Here is a 13641-nt window from a genome sequence, read left to right as displayed (position 1 = left end):
TACAGTAGTCCAAGTGGGAGGTCATTGGAGTGTGGACCACGGAGACCAGGCTATCCTGTTCCAGGAACAACCATAGCCGGTAAGCCAGTCTAAGCCAAGCATAAGGACTCCTAGCCACAGAAGCCACTCGGGTTGACAAGTTGGAATTTCAGGCTACACTCGAAAGCCACTGGGACCAAGGAGAAACTGATCAGGGTTTTAAGTCTGGATGACTGATGGTGCCAAATCCAGGCCTGGATCCCACTGGAATAGATATAGGAAGGGTTCCCAAATTTTGGGGAGCCACTCCCCGTTTGGTTTCATAAACTCCTCCCCAGTGCCCCATACCTTAATATTAAAAAGCTGTTTGCATTATCCTATAAGGAAAGCAATAGCTGGTCACGTAAGTGTCCTCATCACTATCCCAAAAGAATGAGCCCAACTGCAAGAGCTACAGCCAAATGATGGTGCCCTCCAGGCTAATTGGGGGGGGGGGGCTTTCTTCCAGACTCCTCACCTAGCTGCTGCATAGAACAGGAGCTAGAGAGCTGGGTGTGAGTTGAGCTGGAGACACAGAACCTGCTTGCCCTGTGCTGGATCCAAAGCTGCGATGAGCAGAGAAGCAAGACCTGTTGGGGTGTTGGTGCTGTGAGCCTCTCAGTCTTATGCTCAGGTTGTACATATGGGGAAATGAAACCATATATCCTAAAGACACCACAATCTCCGCTGACCTTCATTCCAAGGAAACCAAACCTGGGTAAACGACTGGAATCCCTGGAGACTCATTGCTCGGACATGGGGTGGCAGATAACAATATCTGTATACCCTCCATGCTGTTTAATGCCTGTGCTAACAAGGCAAGGTAAAGGTACCCCTGCCCGTACGGGCCAGTCTTGACAGACTCTAGGGTTGTGCGCTCATCTCACTCTAGAGGCCGGGAGCCAGCGCTGTCCGGAGACACTTCCGGGTCACGTGGCCAGTGTGACGAAGCTGCTCTGGCGAGCCAGAGCCGCACACGGAACGCCGTTTACCTTCCTGCTATAAAGCGGTCCCTATTTATCTACTTGCACCCGGGGGTGCTTTCGAACTGCTAGGTTGGCAGGCGCTGGGACCAAGCGACTGGAGCGCACCCCGCTGCGGGGATTCGAACTGCTGACCTTTCGATCGGCAAGTCCTAGGCGCTGAGGCTTTTACCCACAGCGCCACCCGCATCCCCTAAATGCCTGTGCTACTTATTTAAAAAGAAAGGTCCCTGTTCCAAGGTGAGCCACCTGGTCACAAAGCGGCTCCCATGTTGCAACTATTGTTATTGTTTTGTTTTTTGTTTTGTTTATTTGTACTCCACTCATCTGACTAGGTTGCCCCAGCCACTCTGGGCAGCTTCCAGCACATATAGAAGCATAGTAAAACATCAAACATTTAAAACTTCCCTATACAGGGCTGTCTTCAGATGTCTTCTAAAAGGTGTCTAGTTGTTTATCTCCTTGACATCTGATGGGAGGCCATTCTACAAGGTGGGTGCCACTACCAAAAAGGCCCTCTGCCTGGTTCCCTGTAACTCCAGAGAACGGGAACTTGTAGAGGGTGTTAAGAGGGGGGTAGTAGTACCTGCGGCGGGGGACATCGTCATCATCAAATGAATATTCCGCCTTTCATCAGTAGATCTCAGGGTGGTTCACAACATAAAAATACAAGATGAAAATGAACAAGAACAAAAAAAACCCCAATAACCCCCTCCCACAAATACATTTAAATGGTTATAGGATGTTAGCCAGAGGCCTGGTTGAAGAGGGACGTTTTTGCCTGGTTTCCGCAGGTACACAATGCAGGTGCCAGGTGAGTCTCCTGGGGGAGAGCATTTCACAGATGGGGAACCAGTGCAGAAGAGTCCAGTTCTCGTGTTGCCACCCTCCAGACTTTACCTGGAGGAGGCACACGTACCTCATGTAAAACACGATTCGGAAGAGCAGTTTGCACAACCCACTAAGGTAAGGTTACCAGATTTTTTTCAGTGCATTTGGGGACACTTTTCAACTTCCTACTAAATAGATGGATTTTGTCGGGGGACAGATTTGTGGAAACGAGGACACCTGGTAACCTTACACTAAGGAAGGTAACCACACAATAACATTCAAAACAGTAACAATTGCACATTTATTCACAATCCAGTTACAACTAATTAATTCAGCAAAACTGATGAACTTGATGCAGAGATGGCAGCTTTTCAAAATCTGGTCGTCATTTACACCTCTGCTGCAACGTTTCCCCCTTTTTAAAGGGAAATTCCCTTTTTCCGAATAGGATTCCTCGCAAGAAAAGGGAAAAGTTGACAGCTATGCCCCTGTGCTGCCCCTTTGCCTCTTAGCCCCCCCCCGGCTAATCCCACCTTCCCACAAGGGGGGGCTCCTCCCACTTTGAGAAACGCTGATCTGCACCCGTTCATGGTGGGAGCTTGAGATGCCAGGATTAGGAATGCAAATGGAGTACTTAAATCCATCACCTGGTCCATTTCAGGTGCCTAATTTCCGGGGACCAAACAAAGTCCACCTCCACTTCCTGAAAAGCCTCAGGATGCTTTCCCAAATCTCCTTGGTCCTCACTCCGTAAATGATGGGGTTGATGGCCCACGGGAATAGCAGGTACATGATGCTGAGCAGATTGTGGACGTCTTGGGAGGCCGACTTGGCCAGGCGGAAGACGATGGAGGAGGAGAGGCAGGAGGAGTAGCCGATGAAGAGGACGATGAGGTGTGTGCTGCAGGTGTGGAAGGCCTTGTGGCGGAAGCTCCCAGAGGCCATTTTCAGGGCCGTGAGGATGATCTTGCTGTAGGAAAGGGCGAGGAAGACCAGGTCAAAGACGATGGTGAAGGACCTCACGGCCATGCCCACCACCCGGTTCCATAGAATCATAGAGTTGGAAGAGACCACAAGGGTCATCGAGTCCAACCCCCTGCCAAGCAGGAAACACCATCAGAGCACTCCTGACATATGGTTGTCAAGCCTCTGCTTAAAGACCTCCAAAGAAGGAGACTCCACCACACTCCTTGGCAGCAAATTCCACTGTCGAACAGCTCTTACTGTCAGGAAGTTCTTCCTAATGTTTAGGTGGAATCTTCTTTCTTGTAGTTTGTATCCATTGCTCCGTGTCCGCTTCTCTGGAGCAGCAGAAAACAACCTTTCTCCCTCCTCTAGGTGACATCCTTTTATATATTTGAACATGGCTATCATATCACCCCTTAACCTCCTCTTCTCCAGGCTAAACATGCCCAGCTCCCTTAGCCGATCCTCATAAGGCATCATTTCCAGGCCTTTGACCATTTTGGTTGCCCTCCTCTGTACACGTTCTAGTTTGTCAGTGTCCTTCTTGAACTGTGGTGCCCAGAACTGGACACAGTACTCCAGGTGAGGTCTGACCAGAGCAGAATACAGTGGCACTATAACTTCCCTTGATCTAGATGCTATACTCCTATTGATGCAGCCCAGAATTGCATTGGCTTTTTTAGCTGCCGCGTCACACTGTTGGCTCATGTTAAGTTTGTGGTCAACCAAGACTCCTAGATCCTTTTCACATGTACTGCTCTCAAGCCAGGTGTCACCCATCTTGTATTTGTGCCTCTCATTTTTTTTGCCCAAGTGCAATACTTTACATTTCTCCCTGTTAAAATTCATCTTGTTTGTTTTGGCCCAGTTCTCTAATCTGTCAAGGTCGTTTTGAAGTGTGATCCTGTCTTCTGGGGTGTTAGCCACCCCTCCCAGTTTGGTGTCATCTGCAAATTTGATCAGGATGCCCTTGAGTCCATCATCCAAGTCGTTGATAAAGATGTTGAATAAGACCGGGCCCAAGACAGAACCCTGTGGCACCCCACTAGTCACTCTTCTCCAGGATGAAGAGGAACCATTGATGAGCACCCTTTGGGTCCGGTCAGTCAGCCAGTTACAAATCCACTGAGTGGTAGCATAGTCAAGACCACATTTTACCAGCTTCTTTACAAGAATATCATGGGGCACCTTGTCAAATGCCTTGCTGAAATCAAGGTAGACTACATCCACTGCGTTCCCTTCATCTACCAGGCTTGTAATTCTGTCAAAAAATGAGATCAGGTTAGTCTGACATGACTTATTTTTCAGAAATCCATGCTGACTATTGGTGATCACAGCATTCCTTTCTAGGTGCTCACAGATTGTTTGCTTAATGATCTGCTCCAGAATCTTCCCTGGTATTGATGTTAGACTGACTGGGCGGTAATTATTTGGGTCCTCTCTTTTCCCCTTTTTGAAAATAGGGACAACATTTGCCCTCCTCCAGTCTGCCGGGACTTCGCCTGTTCTCCAGGAATTCTCAAAGATGACTGCCAGTGGTTCTGAGATCACATCTGCCAGTTCTTTTAATACTCTTGGATGCAGTTCATCTGGCCCTGGAGACTTGAATACATCTAAACTAGCCAAGTATTCTTGTACTATCTCCTTAGTTATTCTGGGCTGTGTTTCCTCTGCTGAATCATTTCCTCCAAATTCTTCAGGTCGGGCATTGTTTTCTTTATCGGAGAAGACTGAGGCAAAGAAGGCATTGAGGAGTTCAGCCCTTTCTGTGTCCCCTGTTTGCATTTCACCATCTTCTCCTCTGAGTGACCCCACTGTTTCTTTGTTCTTCCTTTTGCTACGAACATACCCATAAAAGCCTTTTTTGTTGCTTTTAACCTCTCTAGCAAGCCTGAGTTCATTCTGTGCTTTAGCTTTTCTGACTTTGTGTCTACACGTGCTGGCTATTTGTTTGAATTCCTCTTTGGTGGTTTCCCCCCTTTTCCATTTTTTGTACACATCCTTTTTTAATCTTAACTCAGTTAAAAGTTCTTTAGATAGCCACCCTGGCTTCTTTAGGCACCTTCCATGTTTCCGTCTCATTGGTATTGCCTGAAGTTGTGCTTTTACTATCTCCCTCTTAACAAACTCCCAGCCATCATGAACTCCCTTTCCTTTTAGTATTACTGTCCATGGGATCTCACCCAGCACTTCCCTAAGTTTTATGAAGTCGGCTTTCTTAAAGTCAAGAAATTGAGTCCTAGTATGCTTGGCTGCTCCTTTCCGTTGTATAGTAAACTTCAGAAGAGCATGATCACTTGCGCCTAATGATCCTTCCACTTCTACCCCATTAACCAGGTCATCGACATTGGTTAGGACCAGATCTAAAATGGCTGTTCCTCTTGTTGCTTCTCCCACTTTCTGGACAATGAAGTTGTCTGCAAGGCCAGTGAGGAATCTGTTTGACCTTATGCTCTTGGCTGAGTTTGACATCCAACAAATATCTGGGTAATTGAAGTCCCCCATTACTACTATCTCCCTTCCTTTTGCATGCTTGGCCATCTGTTCCAGGAAGGCATCATCTATGTCCTCCGTTTGGCTTGGGGATCTATAGTAAACTCCCACAATGAGGTCACTATTATTCTTCTCTCCCTTAATTTTGACCCAAATGCTCTCACTTTGGCTTTGAGGTTCTAAATCTTGGATCTCTTCACAGGTATACACATCCCTGACATATAACGCCACTCCTCCTCCTTTCTTGTCTGGTCTGTTTCTCTGAAATAGATTGTATCCCTCCATTTTTACATTCCAATCGTGGGACTTATCCCACCATGTTTCAGTGATGCCTATTATGTCATATTTAGTTTGCTGTACCAAGAGCTCAAGCTCATCTTGTTTATTTCCCATGCTTTGTGCATTAGTGTACAGACATTGAAGTCCATTAGTCATTCCCCCGTGTCTCTTATTTAAGGATTTTTTCCTCCCACCACTAGGTCTGCTTGCTGTTTGCTCCATTTGGTCTATGACATTTGGATGATCATCTTCAACAATTAATAGACTCCTACCTTCAGGAGCACTGTCTCCCTCCCCCACATTAGTCAGTTTAAAGCCCTCCTGATGAGGTTTCTTAGTTTTTTGGCAAAAACATTCCTCCCAACCGTTGTGAGGTGCAGCCCATCGCTTGCCAGAAGTCCATCCTCAAGAAACTGCAGTCCGTGATCTAAGAATCCAAACCGTTCCTGTTTACACCATTTGCGAAGCCAGCTGTTTACTTCCACTATTTTCCTCTCTCTCCCTGGGCCACGTCGTTCAACTGGGAGGACAGATGAGATGACGATTTGTGCATTTAATTGCTTCAATTTCCTGCCCAGAGCCTCGTAGTCTCTTTTGATCTTCTGGAGGCTATTGCTTGCAGTGTCATTGGTTCCCACATGAACCAAGAGGAAGGGGTATTTGTCAGTGGGTTTTATGATTCCTTGCAGTCGTTCAGTTACATCTTGGATCTTAGCCCCGGGGAGACAGCACTCTTCCCCAGACATCTTGTCAGGCCCACAGATCACTGCTTCTGTTCCCCTCAGTAGGGAATCCCCTATCACCACTACACGCCTTCTCTTAGGTTTGGTCAGGGTTCTTCCGTGAGCGGTCCGTTCCAAGGTCGCCTGCACATTCCCTGAGGACTGACTTTGCTGCTCATCTTCATATACCTGATCGACTGTAATGAGGGAGAGAGTCTGCTCTTCGTCTTCCATGCTAGGGGAGAGGACCTCAAAGCGATTGTGTATTTCTAGACAATCAGAGCGAACCCTGGGCCTCCTACTTCTTTGAGTCACGTTTCTCCACATATCGGGATCCTGTGTTGGTAAACTAGCCTCCTTCTCAGGGGAGTCCCCTGTCTCCTCCTTGGTGGAGACGGTGTGCTCTGTTGCTTCCAAGAAGAGCTCCAGCTCTCTAATTCTTTGGAGCGTAGCTACACGTTCCTCCAGTTGCTGGACTTTGTCTTTTAGGAGGGCAATCAACATGCAATTGCTGCACGTAAAGCTGCCTGCAACCTTTGGCAAGATTTGGTGGAGGTGTCCCCGCAAGACAGCTTCATCAGGGCCATGTGCTCGCAGGCAAAGTGCTCGATGACGTTGGAGCGGCAGAAGTGCACCTGGGAGGCCAGGATCACCACCGGGCTGACGATGGACACGCTCCGCACCAGAGCGGCAGCCGCCAGGAGCCCCAGGAGCTTGCTGGTCAAGATGTCGGCGTAGTGGAGAGGGTGGCAGATGGCCACGTACCTGTCCAAAGCCATCATGAGGAGGATGCCCGTGTCTAGCATGATGGCCAGGTAGAGGAAGAACATCTGGACCAGGCAGCCGGTCAGAGAGATGCTGCTGATCCCAAACAGGAAGCTCAGCAACATCTGGGGGAGGACTGTGGTGCTCCCAAAAACATTGACCGCCAAGAGCAGCGCAATAAGGAGGTACATTGGTGAGTGGAGGCAGCTCTCCGCCTTCACGGTGTAGATCAGCAGAGAGTTGGCGAAGATGATCATCAGGTAGATGCAGAAGAAGGGGATGGCAAGGAGGTACCTGGACTTCTGGAAGCCAGGGAAGGCGAGGAGGAGGAATTCTGTGTAGGAGATGTTGGCCGAGGTGTTCTGGACCAGTTCAGAAGGGCCTCCAAATTCGGACATGGCTTTGGACCTGAAATGGGGGGAAATGGGAAAAGGACTTACTTTGTTGTCAACTATCTGTGGCTGCTGTGTGATTTCTTCATAGCCTACAATGGCTACCGGTCCAGTATAGCTGAAGGAGCGTCTCCACCCCCATCATTCTGCCTGGACACTGAGGTCCACCTCCGAGGGCCTTCTGCAATGAGCTTTTATTTTTGGAATTAATCTGGTTCCTCAAGAAGCACTTTTCAGGAGTGAAAGGTGTGCAGCTGATCTCCATGGACTGCATAGAAGAAACAAGTCCTCAGTCTCCATAGAAATGCAATCAATCAATCAATCAATCAACAAAACCACTTTCTTCAGAACCAGTTAACAGGATTGCAAAAAGAACACAAAGAGCAAGAAGGCTGACGTGTCTTTCAATTTGTTCTTAGCCCATCACTTATTCCAATTAACTTTTGAATGCTTTACCTAGCTAGTTCAAACTTGTTTTATCGATGTCATTTATTTATTTCATAAAATGTATACGCCCCTTCATTGTAAAAAAAATTGAAAAAAAGCAGTTTACACCAAAAAAAGAACATAAAGAAAAATGTACAACCCATAGTTTTAAAAACACAACTAAAATACTAATATACTAATGCTGAAATACTAATGCAATCAAGCCGCTATGTTTTGCTCACCATCCGATGAAAGGACCTTTCTAATGTCCAGTTTCAGATAATCCACGCCATTAAATATGACCGGAGCGAATCGTCAGCAGAGGTCTGGCACCGGCGCCTCTCTTGGGCGCTGCTCATGATTGCTGCTAATGGGTCTCCTAAAATTAGCAGGTTGGGTCTCCAAGGGGCAAGCGGGCAAGTCCTCTGGCCTGCCCTCCTTCTGCTTCTACTGTGGTCTCCTTGTTATTAAATATACCAAGAAAAAAGCACACCAAGAACTCTGGCCAATGTAAGTTTCAGTAGTGGGAGTGGTCCCTACTCGCAAATCAATAGTCAATTTTAACAAAAACTAATCCGTTCAAAAGTACATATTCTGACAAGGATTGCAAACGCAAATGGAGATTACAAACTCAAGCTCATAAGGATATTTATAACACAATAATTTGTTATAGAATTAGAGATAAGAGTTTATGAGTTTACATCTAGAAAACTCAATAAGGAAGCTGTGGGGCAAGTTCGGCTTCCGAAAAGCATCCGAAAATCGAAGCAGTTACTTCAGGGTTTTTGGCGTTCGAAAGCCGAAACGTTCGACTTCCGAGATGTTTGAAAACCGAGCTTCCACTGTAACTTTTTTTTTTGTATTGGATCAGACTGAGGCGTGAGCTTCGTTGTATATTTTGTGACTTCTTCAGCTTGTACCCACAGTATACAACAATATGGAAAGGAGGTATATACAATGTGAAAATGATGGTGATGGTTAAAAACGGAGCTACCTTTCACTTTATTTATTTATTTATAAAATTTTTATTAGTTTTTCAACATATCATTTTCAACAATAATTAAACATACTTTTACATCTTATAGAGGTGTTTTTTTTTTACTTCCATCAATCACATCTGAAAACTTTCCAATCTACTTACTTGATTTACATTTATTATTTTCACTATTACATTTAAATCACATAACTAGTACCTCTTTTCTTTCTCTTCTTTGCAATATTTCATACATTTCTCCTTACAAAACTTCTAGCGTAATTTGTTGATTACAGTTGCTCTTCAAATAATTTGTATATTTCTTCCAATCTCCGGTGAATCTCTGGTCCCGCAGGTTTCGAATCCTTCCTGTCATTTTATCCAATTCTGCGTAGTTCATTAATTTTGTCTGCCATTCTTCTTTTGTTGGAATTTCTTCTTGTTTCCATTTCCATACTCTTGCCGCATTGGAAATTGCAATAAATACCGACAATAGAAGAATGGCAGATGAAGATGATGGATTTTTCGGAGCTGGCTGACCTGAGTGGATGAATCCGTGACCAGAAAGAGGAGGAAACACAAGAAGAATGGAAGAAATTTAAAGAATATTTAGGGATATGTCGTAATATAAGATAATTAAGAAATCCCTAGAAGTAACAGATTAGGCTAAGGGATAGAAAAAAGATTAATAATAAAGATCAATATGGATGACAATTGGAAGTGAGGTTAAGAAGTTTGTACTGAAAGAAGATACTGATGTTATAAATATGAAATTGGGAACTGCTAAATATGTAACATGATGAAATCCAGATTGGAGGGTGTCAAGGAAGTATTTTAGCAATGTAAATACCCCAGAGGACAAGAAGAAAAAATTCTTGGGTTGTTTTTTTTTGTGTGTGTGTGTTTTGAACTTTTATTTATTTATTTATTTGATCTTTTATTATGTACAAATTAGAAAACATACATATTTACAACAAAAGAAAAAGAAAATACATATAACCAAGGAAAAAATTAGATAATATTTTGTTTCTTTTCATATTTACAGTTATTTATACCTCTATAAAACACTATTCACACTAAAGGAGTGAAATGAAAGATAAGATATCAGAAAAAAAGAAAAAAAAGAACAAAGAAAAAACAAAGAAGTAAAAGAAAAAGATCATAGGTGAAATTTTTAAAAAGTAGATAAGTACTCACAATACATCGCCGTTTCCCATCTATATTTATATTCAATTGTATAGTTTCATCTTGTCCTTATCTACCTTAAATAAAGTGTTTTTTTATTTTGTGTGTTTTTTATTGTTGTTAATTTTTTATGGTGTGTTGAATGTAATGTTTTTCTTTTGTGTTTTTGTCTATGTGTTATAAGAGAAAACTAATAATTTTTTTTTGGGGGGGGGATACTCTTGTCGCTGTTACCTTTCACGTTAAAAACCAGCTGCTCATTTCCCCTTTTGACTGGTTCTTACCACTTTTTCGGTCAGCTCACATTCCTGCACCTGTGACCCTGCCGGCCTCACTAATAACCGGCCTGGCGAAAATCCAGGGGGAGCAGCCTTGTGCAAGCGGAAATATTCGCACCAATGGATCCCCAACAACGGACTTTTCACAATGGGGGAAATGTACCAAATGGTGAGGGATGGACAACCGATTGATGGGGAAATGTCCAAATACCCCACAAGCAAAGCAGGATGAGTGCAGGGTGAACGAATAACCTCCTTGCAAAAGAAAACAGGGAGGGGCGGAAATGTTCAGTGAAGACTAGGGATATTCTGTATTCTGCTCTGGTCAGACCTCACCTGGAGTACTGTGTCCAGTTCTGGGCACCACAGTTCAAGAAGGACACTGACAAACTGGAACGTGTCCAGAGGAGGGCAACCAAAATGGTCAAAGGCCTGGAAACGATGCCTTATGAGGAACGGCTAAGGGAGCTGGGCATGTTTAGCCTGGAGAAGAGGAGGTTAAGGGGTGATATGATAGCCATGTTCAAATATATAAAAGGATGTCACATAGAGGAGGGAGAAAGGTTGTTTTCTGCTGCTCCAGAGAAGCGGACACGGAGCAATGGATCCAAACTACAAGAAAGAAGATTCCACCTAAACATTAGGAAGAACTTCCTGACAGTAAGAGCTGTTCGACAGTGGAATTTGCTGCCAAGGAGTGTGGTGGAGTCTCCTTCTTTGGAGGTCTTTAAGCAGAGGCTTGACAACCATATGTCAGGAGTGCTCTGATGGTGTTTCCTGCTTGGCTGGGGGTTGGACTCAATGGCCCTTGTGGTCTCTTCCAACTCTATGATTCTATGATTCTAGGGATGGTCTAACACCATCCATGCAAGCATATCAGGACGAAGACTCAATACACCTGTTGTCTTTGGTTTTTTAATAAGTATTTTTATTTTTATTTTGCAACACAAAAACACATACTAATAGAAAAAGAACGAAAAGAAAAGGCAATATCAAAGGAAAATACAAAAATCTATACTAAACAAATATTAAACAATGTGTATATACCATATTTCAATTCTTCTATTCTTCCACCTGACTTCCTTCATCCTTAGCGCAGTTCTACTTTCAGCTTTAGTAAACTGTTTCCTTCTCATTTCATTTCCACCCCTTTTTCTTCTTGTTTTTAGCTTTTACCCCATAATTCATTTTGCTATAGTTAATCAAAACAAGTCCAGCTATTAATTTGAGGGCACTGCTTTTTAAGTCAATCTCTATATTTTCCCCATTCTGTTTGAAATTTTTGTTTGGTCTGACCCCTAATCACACCTGTCATTCTAGCCAGTTCTATATAGTCAAAAAAATTATCCTGACATTCTGTTCTTGTTGGTATAATTCTACCCCCCCCCCCCATTTTTTGGCAATTAATGTTCTCGCTGCCACTGTGGCGTAAAGAAATATTTTCTTATTTTCCCTTGTTATGTCCATATACAGTACAGTGGTACCTCTGGATGCGAACGGGATCCGTTCCGGAGCCCCGTTAGCATCCAGAAGCGAACACTGCCCGTGTCTGCGCTTGCACGGGTCATGATCCGCCGCTTCTGCACATGCGCGTGACGTCATTTTGAGCGTCTGTGCATGCGCGAGTGGTGAACGCCATCCGTTACTTCCGGGTCGCCGCAGCACACGACCCGGAAATATTTATCCCGAAGCTACTTCAACCCAAGGTATGACTGTATTCCTAATTTGATTCCCTCCCTCTCTTTCTTTTAAAAATAATATGTATTAGAAGTTTAAAAGTTACCGAGAAAAAGCACAAAAAAGAAAAAAAGAAAAGAAAAAATGAGTTGATTCCCACCCTCTCTTTCTTTTTTTCTTTCCTTCTCCTCCTGCGTTGAGGCTACATTTTATTTTAATGTTGTAATATTTTAATGTTGTATTTTAATTTTGTTTTTAAGTTGTAACCATTCAACTTGTTTTTATTATTGCTTGTAAACCGCTCTGAGCCCGGCCTTGGCTGGGGAGGGCGGGTTATAAATAAATTATTATTATTATTATTAAAGCTTGTTTTCTTACCAACATTTTGTTTAAATGTTTTCTTTAGCCCTTCATATAAACCTTTTGTCTTTGGTCAGGATTATTTCCAGAGAGCTTCTCCCAAAGAAGACAGGAAGCAGTCAGCCAAGCTAATAATCAGGGCCGTCTTTTGCAGATGTGGCTCCGGGGTGCAAATATGCGCTCAGTGCCCCCAAATTACCAGGGATAGTGTTGGGGTGGCTGTAGCTGCGCACTGCCATGCACCCCTCCCAAGCCTCCTCAGGAGGAGAGCGCATGTCCCACGGAGGACCTTAAGGTCTTCAAATAAAAACATCTTGAAGGTCCCAGGCCACTGAGAGGTTAGGCTGGCCTCAACCAGAGCCAGGGCTTTTTCGGCCGTGGCTCCGATCTGGTGGAACGCTCTGTCACAAGAGACCAGGGCCCTGTGGGACTGCAAGACGGAGCTGTTCCACCAGGCCTTTGGCCAAGGCACAGTCTGACCCCCTCCTTTGGTACATAGCTGTCAACCTTCCCCTTTTTTGCGGGAAATTCCCTTATTCCAGTGCCATTTCCCGCTGCTTCACGCTGCTATTCCAGATTGTTAGATATCCTGTAGACTTTCCCCGGGACAGGTGAGGCTGCTGATCCCTTATTTTCAAATCTGAAAGTTGACAACTATGCTTTGGTAATCCTCATAGAACTCTAGCTTAATGGTTGCCATTAATTTGATTCTGAATTGATTTTAGAATGTATTTCAATTAATTGATTGTGATTTTATGTAAACTGTGTTACTTTTACTGTTGTTAGCCGCTCCGAGCCCGGCTTCGGCTGGGGAGGGCGGGATATAAATAAAATTATTATTATTATTATTATTATTATTATTATTATTATTATTCCCTCCCAAGCCTCCTCGGGAGGAGAGTCATCCCCGCAGAGGCTTGGGAGGGAGGCTGCGTGCCCGCCAGCCATATGGTTGGCAGGGCGCAGCTGCTGGGCATGCAGGGAAAGGGGAGGCTGCCGGCAAAGCCGCAGAGCTCCCCCACTCGCTGGGTGCCCCTGAGAGACTTGCGCCCTGGCATGACACACCACTAAGCCCTATGGGAAAGACAGCTCTGCTAATAATGCACTGGATCTCCCTGAGTCGGTTTTTATTTATAACATTGGTATGTAGCAGTTCGAAAGCATCCCCGGGTGCAAGTAGATAAATAGGGACCGCTTACCAGCGGGAAGGTAAATGGCGTTTCCGTGTGCGGCTCTGGCTCTCCAGAGCAGCGATGTCACGCTGGCCACGTGACCCGGAAGTGTCTTCGGACA

The sequence above is a fragment of the Podarcis tiliguerta genome (genome assembly GCF_965153285.1).
Source record: "Podarcis tiliguerta genome assembly, chromosome: 4".
Classification (NCBI taxonomy): domain Eukaryota; kingdom Metazoa; phylum Chordata; class Lepidosauria; order Squamata; family Lacertidae; genus Podarcis; species Podarcis tiliguerta.
The sequence above is the reverse complement of the archived record's forward strand: the minus strand, read 5'-3'. Positions refer to the sequence as shown.